The sequence below is a fragment of the Hetaerina americana genome, unplaced genomic scaffold, assembly GCF_022747635.1.
Source record: "Hetaerina americana unplaced genomic scaffold, ioHetAmer1.1.p SCAF_11, whole genome shotgun sequence".
In the NCBI taxonomy this organism is placed as follows: domain Eukaryota; kingdom Metazoa; phylum Arthropoda; class Insecta; order Odonata; family Calopterygidae; genus Hetaerina; species Hetaerina americana.
Window position 1 is genome coordinate 14529487 of NW_027286181.1, and position 14020 is coordinate 14543506.

Genomic DNA, 14020 nt, shown 5'->3' on the forward strand with positions numbered 1-14020 from the left:
TAATCTATCCCTCTCATTCGCTAAGCGACGATCGAACGAATTAGGATTCGTCCCCTGATCTATGTTCCCTTTAAATTACCCGTTTGCGACTTTTGCTTTATGCCTCAGCTTAACGCCTCTTCCGATTATTTTTCGGGAAAATCACTCTCTTTTGTTTTTCGTAATGACGGATTGATCCGCTGGACGTATCAATTGTCGAAACACAAACAAATGAACAAAACAATATCTCTCGATCGCCGCGTCCCCTGTCGTTATTGTCGAGTGAACTTAAAACCATCACGTCACGACGTCGTCAATCGAAAAATCGAGAAAAACAAGAGAGAAAAATACCAAAAGTGTCGAAAATGTCAGTCTGGTTTGCGTGTGATCAAGAATTAGTCTGGCAGGCATCCGAGTCGCTGCAAGTATTGACGAGCGTATTAGAAAGACATTACGATAAGAACGAGATAGGAATGAAACGTTCAAAGTAACAAAGAGTGCGAGGTTTTTGAGAATGGGGAGAGCTAAATTAAATATTGAAACACGAGTGCATAGCCTAGAGCAGGTGGAACAGTTGACCATCTCGGAAGTTTTTGGAACGAACTTTAAAAACGGTAAGATTATAATAAGCAGAATTATGTTTAGAATCTTTCAAAAGCAGGAAATAATTGATGACAGTGTAGTGAGGAAGTTGAGAGAAGATAATTGAAAACTTTAATTTTGGGCGTGGCATTTAACGGCGCGGGAACGTGGTCATTGAAGCAGGATGATAGGCGTGGATTGGACGCTTTTGAAAATCGTTTGTTGAGAAGGATTGTAAAGGGGAATGGACAGAGGGGAAAACAGACAAGGAAGTAATAAGCACGGAATGAGGGGAGTGGAGAGGAATTTTTAGGTGAAATCAAAAGGAGGCAGGAAAGATATGTAGATGCAGAGAATTTTGAGGCGCGATTAATTGCTGAGGTTTGTGATAACTTGAACTCGATGAAGGGAGTAAGAGAGTTTGTGGAATTTAAGGGGCAATATTGCATTATTTTATGCCAGGTTGCTATTTGTTAGGAGAGACAAAGAAATGTATCGTATATATATATATATATATATATATATATATATATATATATATATATATATATATATATATATATACATATATACATATATAGTATATACATATATATATATATATATATATATATATATATATATATATATAATATATATATATATATATATATATGTATGTATTCTCGTATATGCACACATACTGCACCTTTCATATAATCCTACGTACCTAATCATTTACTCTCGGTATCAGTTACCCAAATTGTTCTCGTCCGTATCTGGTACCTTCTGCCCATGAGGTCAGCGTATTTGTGAATGAGATTCGATATTTCCCGTATGTCGGGAAGCATGAACAGGGAAGCGATGTTCGTTCGCGCGAATTAAAATCGCACTTCCTCTCCACGTTTGTTTTCTGTCGCGAGGATTGGTGGGGACACGTTTTTTTACGTCTATTAAGGTTACGTCCGATGGATGGGGTCCTTTGCCAGTTCAAAGCAAAACATATTTAAATTGAAGGGGAGGGTTGAGGCTTGTCGAAAAATTATTAGGTATGTTGGAAAGCTATTGTTTTCGTCTTTGGTCATAACACTTAGCTTTCGAAGGGAGGCCCCGATAAATGTTCTCTCGCCATTAGTAAACAGGAAGAGGAGGGTGAAATGGTGAAATGCCGGATAAGCGCATTAGGGTTCACTTCGACGGTCATTGGTCGGTTGAAGCGAAGCGTAGGGAAAGACTCGTCGGAGACTGCCAATCTGGATGCTGTTGAGGGTGGTTTAAAGACTTTGTGGAATCTACTACCGCTGGATAGAGTGAACGTCACGTGTATTTATCTATTTTTCAAAAATATTTTCTCGGACTTATTCCGAGGTGTAATCAATAGTCGATAGGTTCCATGGTTACGTTGATAATTGATCATACCGAGAAGAAAAATTTGGGCAAATCTTTGTTGGGCTTTCGACATTTAAAAGATATATCATGGGAAAAGTTTAATATGATAGTTATGAAAAAAAATTAATTTCTCAAAAATAATCGACTTTGGATAGTATTACTTTACGCGCACAGCAAATGAACTTAAAATAACTCTCCGCAATAATTTTTCAGTGTTTCTCCCTCAAGGACATTGTAACATAGACTCTTCAAAACGGGAAGAGAATAATTAAAATATGATGGAGATAAAAAGCAAGTAGGGTAAAAGAAAAATAGTAAATGGGAATAATAATAAATGAAGGCTTTTATTTCCATTTTACACCTAATATTACTTAAAATAGTAACATAATATTTTCGTTTTTTGTAAATAGCATATGTTCTTCCTTATTGCTTAGGGAAATAAAAGAGACTGAATCAGTTAGAATTTTATTAAAAAAGTATGAAACCTATTAAAGACAAAAACACGAACCTAGAGGTAAGGTCGTGTTTATTCAATTCGTTTGACATTTTTTATTATCTTTTCTCAGTTTAAAAGTAATTATTTAAAATGAATGCGATCTGTTAATAATTAGATTTCATGGAACAGATGTATTCTTATATAAATGGATAAGGAAAATAATGATTTAAATCTTAAGTTCTTTTTTAGTAAAAAATGTATTATTTGGCAATAGATTTTGTAATTATTGTTTTATTATAACCAAACAATTAAAAATTTCCAGACAGCGGGAATTTCAATTTCGCGATACGTCCTTCTATTCCATCTAAGTTTAATAAATTATCTTAAATTTACCTCTATGCCCGAGGTACATCAATGCCCTGCAAGCCACCAAAAAGGTGTGTGGCAGGGGGTACAGCACCAGGAGGAAAGGTTAAGGGTTGAGGGGGTTAGGGTTTTTCAAATGGAAGGGGAAAGGTGGGGGGGAACCTGCAAAAAATTAATAAATATACTGGTGTTTCCATGCGCAGTCGCTACTTTGTAGATTAATACTTATTATGTCAAGCCGACTAGTGGCGGATTTCGATTACAAGCATTCTGGTCTCTTATTGTTCTTGGAAAAAATGACCATTTAAACCTGTCAGTCCTGCAGTCTATCTCTCTAATCTTATATTCGTGATCCCTCCGCCCGTAATACGTTGGGGTTCGTATTATGTTCTTGATGTCATCGGAAAAGGACCCAACTTTAAATGTTTTTAATAAGTTAAATCTATATTATAAAAGCCGCTGTGAAAGGGAATCCCAGCCTAAATTTTCTAGCAAAGTAGTAACGCTACTGCGTTGGTCATAACAATTCTTGACAAATCTAGCCCCCCTCCGCTGAACTCGATTTAATTCCGAAATCAAATTTATCTCTTGAGGATCCCATATACTGATAGCATACTCTAGGTGAGGCTAGGACTGACTAGGGCAAGAAAACATCGTTTCTTCACTTTTTCGTCACATTTACCCAGCACTCTTTTTACAAATCTCAATTTTTTTATTAGCACGACCGCATATTTCTCGTATGTGCTTTCCCCCGGATAGATGGTGAGTAATTGTTACACCCAATATTATATTCGTTTATTGTTTTTATGCATGTATGTTTATTGTATGTTTATGTAAGTATCATCCTTAACGGTATACGTAAAAACACTACTGTAATCTTTAGTAATTATGAATCATTTTTAATTATGTATTATTATTAAAACTCACACGTGCAGATAGAAAATGTCAGGTGGCACACAAGTCCCATGTAATACAATCAAACTTGCCTTGGAAAAATAACACGGCGTCTCAAATACAATTAATATCACAAAAGATAAAAAAATAAAATCAGTCAGGAAAAAAACGATGCACTTAAAGGAAACTTCAAAACGCCAATTTCTAACGCAAATAGAAAAGAAAATCCCTATCTCATTAATATCAGTTTCCCAAATCAACAAGAAATAAAATCAAAACTAAGCTGTTACATACAATGTTGCACAACAAATTAATCAAATTATTATATACATCTTTTCTTAAAAGTAGTTGCCGTGTTAGTTAAGGGATCGAATATTTATATGAAATAAATATAAATATTTTATACAACCTTATATACCTCACTGCATCATGCTACACAATTTGCAAGTACTTTGAATGTTCCTGCCAGTCGAAAAAATTAAAAAATCCAAATTCAATCATATATACCCAAACGCTAAGTTCACGGCTTGTTGACTCCTTGCTTAGCGGTCATATTTATGAAACATATTCGAATGAAAGCTTGTTTAAAGTACTTCCATATTAGTTTAAAGTGTTTTGATTAATAAACGAAAGAATCCACTTGACGATATGATGAAAGTTGAGGGCTTGGAAAACATTTTGCGAATTTCATATTTTTTTACAAATTATTTTAAATTCCAGAGTTAATTTTAATATGCGAAAGCGAAAATATGGTCTTTACTCATGCCTTCGTTTTTTAGGTTATAGAGCTTAAAGTTTAAAACAGTCCATTGAAATTATTTCAAAGTGTAACCGTTATCCGAACCTGAGATTCTCCGAATTCCGGCCGATTGATTAAGTCAATGAAGCTACCGAGGCGTCCTCTTATGATAAAAAAAATGGTAGCATTGAAAGTAACAAGAAGTGACAAAAAGTAACGTACATACTCTTTTCACAGGTATCCGTAGTCGAGCATCTATGTATTTTTTAAGCTTGCCAGAACATGTTTTTTGCCCTACTTAATCTTCCAAAATACAAATTTTTTCTTTTAATGAAAATTTTCAATCACGTGAAACATCAAAGTGGACGGAATTACTCATTTTTTAATGGACGGAATGGAAAACAAAATAATTTTTACGTTTGGTTGGAGAGGAGAGTTGGGGGTTGCTGGCTGGTAGAAATTAAAATTGGATAAAGGAGAGATACTGAGAAAACGTAAAGAAACGTAATGGGATACGGAAGGCTGTGATGTACTACTAGATGGGAAAATGTTGGTGAAGCGAGGCCGAGGGAGGTATAGTGAATACCCTTTTTATGATGGAACTAAGCGAGGAAGAAATTATTTGGTATCTCTAAAAAAATAGTTGGAATAAATCCGGGCAAAATCTGTTGCAGATCAAAGTAAAAAATTTACTAAAATTCTTCAAAATAGTACCCTTATGCATCAGAACACCGATGCCAGTGTCTCTCTACCAGTCTCCGTTCGCTTCCTGGAAGGCGTCGACTGGAATTTCGTTCAGGCACCTCCTCACGGCCCCTCTGACGTTATCCGGCGTTCCAAAATGGTTGCCTTTCAAGCTAATTTTTATTCTTGGGAACAAAAAGAAGTTCGGCGGTGCCAAAATTGCGGTTGTGCTGCCATCTAGTGCTTCGCCAGGTACTCGGTCACTAGGAAGGCTTAATGGGAAAGGCGCGTTGTCATGGTGTAGCCTCCAGTTGGCGAAGATCTCCTTCCTGACGCATTCCACTCTTTGACGCAGCCTTTCGAGGACTTCCACGTTAAACTTACTGTTCGCTGACTGTCCATGAGGCCCTGTCTCTCTGTGGATAACGCCTTTTGAGTCTAAAAAGACGATGAAAAAGACCGCTTATTTTTATGACAAGTCTTGTACATTTTGCGTATTTTTTTAATTTCCTACCATGTGACCTAAATTAACATCTTCATTATTTTTTGTTCAAAAATCATATTCTCTTCATTCCTATCCATCGCTTACTTAATACTCTCCCTTTTGGGACGAACTTTAACCCAATTCGATAGTTATGTACTCTTTCTTTCGACCTTTTATCTTTATGTTTCCTCCAAGACTTTTTTTCCTGCCCTTTTCATATTTTCCCTGACAGCATCCTCCCTGTTTGACTTATTGTCTCCATCCTTCACCACGCTTTTACACCTTAAAATAGCCTCAAAATCGACGCTCGTCTCATTGTCTATAAAGTGAGGTCTCACTGCGAACAATTCCGTATTTAAAGTGTTCACCAATCTTCAGCTTCACTCCTTTCCGTAGCGTATCATTCATCAATTTCTTTCTTCATTGTGAACCATATCGGAAGAATCACAGGAGTTGGCCAAGGATTAATTACTATTAAGCAGGTATCGATTTAAAGTGCCAAGTGCAGTGAGTAAAATGGATTGGAGAGATGGATGGGGGCGTATCACATGTAGATTGATGTCCAGGAAAAAAACCAAGACTCGTAATTTTTTTCAACCTTTGACATTAGTGATGACATTTAAATCAATATTTTAATGGAAATTTGCTTTGAAACGTCGGCATGTGAAACGAACGTGTTCACTCTCGTTGACTTTTTGATTGCAATTTGAGGATTTCGTTAAAAAAAGTCAAATGTGTGTAGCGTAAATAATTTTTATATGCCTACGAATCGTATGCATATAAATTTTTATATTCACAAAGCAACGAATTGGAAGGTCGGATTCGACTAAATTGAATTGAAAACTGCTTAATTTTCATAATTATGACAATTGAGACACAACACATATCCGTATTAATATTCAACATAGGAAATTATAAAAAATATACGATTCGTATTCAGTTCAATTTGGCAACACGGATTAGATTAGGGCATCGCTACGTTGCTATGTCCCATACCTGAGTAATGATATTATTCATAAACACATGGCACCATGCATCAGAAATCAATCGCATCAGGCGTTTCGCAGAAGACATTTCAGTGTGAGTTGCATTTACAATATTCTCATATGAACCGTGATTTTCATATTCAAATGCTTTTTCCTACAGCAAAGCAATGGATGTGATAAAGCTAAGATAAATGACATTAGCTAAACTTTTCAGTTTCCATTTGGCAACGATACAGATTAAAGTTGATTGCAATAGGTTCTGAATTAATAATCGATTCCCAATCTCTTTCAATGGGAATATTTTCGTCATCGATTTTATATCGATGACGAACATATTTATTTTGGTATAGGGTTACACGACAAGTATCAATATGGAAATACAAAAAATACATATTTTATAATAATTTTGTAAGATGGAATTGAATTTTTCCTATTATCAGTGTTATCGAACATTTTCCGATATCAGTAATATCGAAATCTTCCGAAAATGTATATATATATATATATATATATATATATATACACACGCATACATAGATACACACATGTATTCAAACACGAAAGCCCGCCGAACGACATTTTGTTATTATTTCATTTAGTTTTAATTGTATTGTGTTCTTATCTCTTTTCCTTATATATATTTCCATGAGACACTTAGAAGGACCCTCAAATTTCAGAAAGTTTAAAGCTTAAGCTTGACCTCAAGAAGGCCTAGGAGAAAGCCGAAAGCTCAAATAATCTAAAATGTGAGGGTCCTTTTACGTGTTCTCTATTTTATTTTGTATTCTATTTTGCCGTCCAAGCGTTTTACGTATATACATATATATATATATATATATATATATATATATATATATATATATATATATATATATATATATATATATATATATTTAATATATACATAGTATCCAGCATGTTGCTTTGAAATGTGTCTTCTCGCGATTGATATGGCCTTGGAAAATTTGCTCTACCTATACCTACATTTACTCTATATATATATATATATATATATATATATATATATATACATTCAAACACGAAATCCCGCCAAACGGCGAATAAATACTCATATATACAGAAACAGATATAAGGAAAAGGGATAGGAACACATATAAAGGACGAACACAATAGAGGTGGGGAAGGCGGAATCGAACGGATCACAAGAGTAAAAATATTTCCTCAACCGGGACTCGAACACCGGATCTTTCCACTTACCGGGCGGATGCTCTTAACCACTTGAGCTATCGAGGATAGTCAATTTACCCTGAGATCCGTGGGTCTAATATGTCGCCAAGCGCCCCGATTCTTTCAGCCAAGAGATGGCGTCAGGGGGCTGTTTCACCCACCAAAGGAGAAATAGACAATACACAAGGAAAGGAAAGGACAGTGGGTTAGAATTCATACAACATCATACAGGAAAGGAACAGTGCGTTTCGTGGCACGCATAGCCAGAAGAAAGAGATGAGCCACATTGGCCAAATACACATTCAAACACGAAATCCCGCCAAACGGCGAATAAATACTCATATATACAGAAACAGATATAAGGAAAAGGGATAGGAACACATATAAAGGACGAACACAATAGAGGTGGGGAAGGCGGAATCGAACGGATCACAAGAGTAAAAATATTTCCTCAACCGGGACTCGAACACCGGATCTTTCCACTTGCCGGGCGGATGCTCTTAACCACTTGAGCTATCGAGGATAGTCAATTTACCCTGAGATCCGTGGGTCTAATATGTCGCCAAGCGCCCCGATTCTTTCAGCCAAGAGATGGCGTCAGAGGGCTGTTTCACCCACCAAAGGAGAAATAGACAATACACAAGGAAAGGAAAGGACAGTGGGTTAGAATTCATACAACATCATACAGGAAAGGAACAGTGCGTTTCGTGGCACGCATAGCCAGAAGAAAGAGATGAGCCACATTGGCCAAATACACATTCAAACACGAAATCCCGCCAAACGGCGAATAAATACTCATATATACAGAAACAGATATAAGGAAAAGGGATAGGAACACATATAAAGGACGAACACAATAGAGGTGGGGAAGGCGGAATCGAACGGATCACAAGAGTAAAAATATTTCCTCAACCGGGACTCGAACACCGGATCTTTCCACTTGCCGGGCGGATGCTCTTAACCACTTGAGCTATGGTTCAATTTAGTTTTATTCGGTCTAGTATGTTACACTGCTAGTGTTTACATTGTACACATTGTCAGCTTACAGATTATGGTTACAGAGTATTTTTTTTCCTACTATGGTTACACACTTACATAGACATAAATTCATATACATTGCATTAAACAATTGTGACCATGAACAATACTGTTGAAGGAAATAATAAAGGCAGGGTTCACAAAATATAGAAGGAAATATTTGGATTAGCAACGGAACATTAGATTTGGTTGGGATTATTGAGAGCTTTGAAGCACAGTTATTCAGAAAAACAACTTTTTAACCACGGACGAAGTGTGTCCGGTACCGGGGGCAGCCACATCCGTTCCACCAATGCTTGCATGCCTTTAGCGGAGTGTTTATTCGCGGTTCTCATCTGTGTGAATTCCACGATTAGGGTGGTCATTATGAAGGATTTAAAGCTCGGAAAGAGCCGAAAGTTCAAGGTGATCAGATTCATGTCGGTAATGGCACCACCACCGAACACGTCCCAGGTTTTATAGATCTTTTTTAGAGCTTCCCATTCTCTGATTTTATCGTTGCATCCAAGGATGAGATGCGCGACGTTGTCTATTCGACCGCATGACGGACAAAGGGGCGAATCGGCTAGCCGAAGGTGGTGCCTCACTTCCCTCGTCATGACTGTGTTCGCGATTAGGTTAAACATTCCACTACGTGCCTCATCGTTCGCCCTGCTGGTCGCCCAGTTTTTCCAAGAAATCGTTCTTTTCGATGTATTTTGTTGCTGCTCGGTAAGCGCTCTGACATACAGGGTCTTCACTCGAATTGCTTCTCCATCTCGCAGGAGAGAAGCGACTTTTTTCGTTTCATCAAATGCCCTCCGGTGGCATACGTCGCGCGCGAGTTCCTGCCACGCGTCCTTGAGGAGTGCCTTGCGCCACGCGTCGTCACCGCCGAGGATGCGCAGGCTAAGCTTCGCATAGACAACCTTCGCCTTTAGAGCTGTATCGGTTAAATTGAGACCACCCTGCTCGAACGGGCCATAGAGCTGGTTTCGGGACACTTTCTTTACGTAGCCATTCCAGATCATTTGGTTGGACACTCTAATAAAGTATGCGTTGTATTTAGTGGGTAAGGGCCATAGATGGGCCACATACCATATCCTTGGGAAGACAATCTGGTTGAGGAGGCGGACGCGGGTCACGATCGGGAGGGAAGGGAGTGAAAGCTTTCCAACACTCCATTTTACATGATGGTCAATAATTCCCCAGTTTCGCTCAATCGTGGGAGCCAACTCCCTCTCCCACCAGAACCCCAAGATTTTGAGCGAGGGCGCTTCTGACCAACCGATGGAGGTCGAGGGCCGGTCGCCCTTCAGCAGCAAAAACCCGGATTTCCGGTTATTGAGGAAGATACCACCCTGCTCGTATGACGTTAATATGTCGTGGGCTAGGGCCATGTGGGACGGGTCGTCTACGAAGAGCGTTATGTCGTCAGCGTATGCGACGCCCAGGCAGACGGCGCCGTGACGACGTACCCCGATTCCACTGCTCTGTAGTCGTCTGAGTATGGGGTCTAAGGCAAGGGCGAACAGCAGCATTGACAGTGGGCAGCCCTGCCGAACGGAGTTACTGACGGGGATGGGCGGCGATGTGGCATTGTTTATCCTAATTATAGAGTATGTTCCGTTATACATCGTTGATACGGCACGAATGAAGTACTCGGGGAAGGCCATCTTCTTGAGCACGGTGAGAATCCATTCGATCCGGACCAGGTCAAATGCTTTCTCAAGATCGATAGCCACCAGTGATAAAAAACGATCGCCATACAAGGGGGCGGAAAAAATGATGTCGCGAATTAAAAGTGCTGCATCGAAAATGTTTCGCGTTTTCGACACGGCGTACTGGGATGGAGAGAGGACGATGTCGGCAGCAGCCGTCATTCTACATCGTAGGACGTGCGCCAATATTTTATAGTCTGCGTTTAAAAGGGCGATTGGCCTGAAGTCGTTGAACGACTTTGGCCGCGTCTTCTTTGGTATAAGCGTTATCACGGCGGTCCTCTGACTTGCAGTCAGAGAGCCGCTAGCTAAAATGCAGTTAAAAAGGTGGGTTAAAATAGGTTTTAAAACATCCCAGTACGCTAGATAAAATTCAAAGGGTAGGCCGTCCAAGCCGGGTGCTTTGCCCTTCGGGAACATGGAGGAGACGCAGTCCAGTTCGTCTGAACTTATGTCTCGACAAAAATCGTCTTTTTGATCTGTGGGAAGCGTAGGGAGAGGGGGGAGAGGGGGTGCGTCTCCCTCCTTCCATGGAGGATACCTGTTAAAGGTGTTTTGAAAGTGCCGGCCCGCTTCCTTAAGGAGGTTGGTGTCACCGGCGGCAGATTCTCTGACAGGGATTCTGTCTATATCGGAGCCAGAGTTGGATTTCATCCAGCGCCGAAGCTCAGATAGCGTTAGGGGGCCCCCTTTATCCGTGTCCAGTTCTTTTTGCCACTGTTGGGGAGCGTATTTTTGGAGCTCGTGGCCAAGGATAATTTTTTTTTAGGGACGACACTTGGGCGTGGAAACCCTCCGGCGCCACATCCTTACGCAGGAGCTCTTCCAGCGCTCGGCGGTAGAAGGAGATGGTGTAGTTCTTTTCCCTACGCCACTCGAAAGTTTGCCTTTTGATGTGGGTGACAATGCGGGGTTTGAAAACCTCGTCCCACCATAGAGCGAGGTTTGCACCGGGGCGGAGTGCCGCGATCAGTGCACACACCCGGGTGCGGATAGAATCACGACGAGTCGCGTCCTCCAACACGCGGAGGTCCATGCGCCACACGGAGCCGCAGCGGTGGACGTGCGCGCCCGGGGTTGTGTCCGGGCACGTAACTCTCATGATCACTGCGCAGTGATCAGAGAAGGACACCGGGAGGGTGTCCACTGTCTGGACATCATTCTTTAGGGATGTCGAGACGAAGAGGTAGTCAATCCGCGTCCGAGAGTTAGGCCCTGATCGCGTGAAAGGGGCGGGACCGGCGCAATAAGAACGCACTGCGTCAATCGCTCCAATGGAGTCGAGCATCAGTGAGAGCGCCCGGCTTGGATAGTATGTCACGTTATCCCTGTTCGAGGCACTATCCTCTCGGCGGTAGATAGTGTTAAAATCTCCGCCCAATATGGCCTTCCCCGAGAAGGAATACAGGTAGGGGAGGAGAAGTTCATTGAAATATGTTTCGCGCTCTGCCCTCGCGCGCTCACCGGAGGGAGCGTAAAGGTTTGTGATATGGATACCATTCACGATAACGGACGTTATTCGGCCCGAGGGGTGGCGGCGAACATGAGAGAACGGAATGCCATTTCGGACTAGGGTGGTGGTGCCAGAATGACTTTCGGCGAAATTGCCGATAGCCTGAAAGATGTTCGCATCCCAGACTATGTCCTCCTTTACCTCTTGAAGGAGGATTACATCAGCCCTAAGGTCGCGGAAAAAACGTTGGAGGACTGCAATTTTTAAAGCGCTATAAACGCCAGCAATATTAAGCGAAATAATATTCATTGGTGGAATGAGAGGACAGCTATGGGCACCGGACATCACTTACCAGAGTCCTGGTCATGGCTTACGTCGCTTCGGTCGCGGCTCGAACCCGGGCGACGAGTGCTTCGCCGCTTCCCGGGACGCTTCGTCCGACGGGTCGACGATCGAGGTCTCGAGTTGTCACCGCATACCTCCCTTCCGACCTCGTCCGAAGAGGAAGACCCAGCCGTGGTCTCTACGAAGAGCTGGTTACTCGGCGGCATTCCACGGGGGGCCCTGTTCGAGCGAGCAGAGCTGTGGGCCGTCCCAGCCCAGGAGGTGGCCTCAGGGGGGGGCGGGGTGGCGGACTGGTGGTCTTCTGCCGAAGGGGCCCCATCGGGAGAAATTAGAGGAGATCGGTCGAATTGGTCCGCCTCTAGAGGAGCCCTGGGAAGATCGTCGACACCTTGGCTGTCCTCAAAGGAGAATGAGGATGGAATGTCTGGGATTGTTGACGTCGACAAGGTTTTGCTGGTACATGTGTCAACTTCCGCGGCCGGTGATACTTTCTTGATTTTCCGTGACACCGTAATCGAGGGGCCCGCCGTTGAGGAAGGGGGACAGTCGTAATCGGATACATCCTCCCCCGCTGTCACCCGTGATTCTCGGGGAGTTGGAAGCCCGTGAAGCAAGGATTGCGGGAAGAACGCATCGTTGGCGTGGCCAGAGAAAGGAAGGACGCAGGATGATCTGTCCTCTTTTGACGGGGTCACGGAGATAGGGGCTGGTGGTCGTGAGTGTGTATCCGAGCTGGTAGGGACCGCAGCTTGATCAATGCTCGAAATCAGCAGTGCAATGTCGTCCGTCCTCTTCTTCTTCGGATCCCTTTCTTCCGTTGACGACTTTCGTTCCCTCTGAAATTTCCCTCCGAGTGGAGGGGGATGCGGGGGTTCGGCGGGAACAGCTGGGGGCGCACCCTCGATAAGTATCAGGGACCGCGCCCTCTCCTCCACAGCCATCTCGGGCTCATCTATCTCTTCGGCGGTGTTCGGATTGGAGGCCAAAAACATTGCCTCCGCATAGCTCTTCCCTCCCTGGTTCCGAGGGCAGGTCTTGCGCTCGTGGCCTTCTTGGTTGCAACGGGCGCAGGTGCGGCGCTGACCCTCGTAGATGATGATGGCCCGGTTGCCGCCGATGTGGAGGTACGAGGGGATATTTCTTTCGACCGTCATCCGCACCACTCTCGTACCTGTCAACACGCGTGCCAATTTGTCGCCCTCCCACCTGTTCTCCCACGAGCGATGGATTCTTCCAAAACGTTGAAGCTCGCCTGTTATATCTTCCAATGGGGTCTCCACGGGGAGACATAGAACCCTGACATTACAAGGGCTACCGGAGGTCTCGTCAATGGTAATCGTCGTCCTCGGATCAATTTTGGATGGAAACGGTAGTTTTCGTGGGATATTATCCAGAATCCTCTTCATAGTAGCTTCAGTTGCCAACTTCAGGAATACCAAATGGCGGTTATATCCAAATTGGATCGCCACAATCTCTTCGGGTGTGAGGCCCAGCGACTCTAGTGTAAAGAGGTGGACCTCCAACGGAGTAGGGGGCTTCGCCTTTTCATCAACTTGCAAGGCGAGCGTGTTTACGCGACGTACGACCATTTTGAAAGAAATCAAATGGAGCACGCCAGCGCCAAGAAAAGAAGAAGAGCGCACTGAAAGCACTCCAAGAAGGAAAGAAAGAAAAAAAAACACTCACGAACGCTCCCTCCCCGCCACACGCACCCGGCGGTAGCAAATAAAAAGGAGCCTAAGCTCTACACCAGGAGTCAAGGTCAGTCTTGATCCAGT

At 42.5% G+C, this 14020-nt stretch overlaps 1 non-coding gene across 1 annotated transcript; it reads right to left on the reverse strand.

Moving 5' to 3' along the window:
• Positions 1–7696: 7696 nt before the first annotated feature.
• TRNAT-GGU (transfer RNA threonine (anticodon GGU)) lies at positions 7697–7772 on the reverse strand. The gene has a single exon. It is a non-coding gene; the product is annotated as a tRNA-Thr (tRNA).
• Between the last annotated feature and the right edge of the window lie 6248 nt (positions 7773–14020).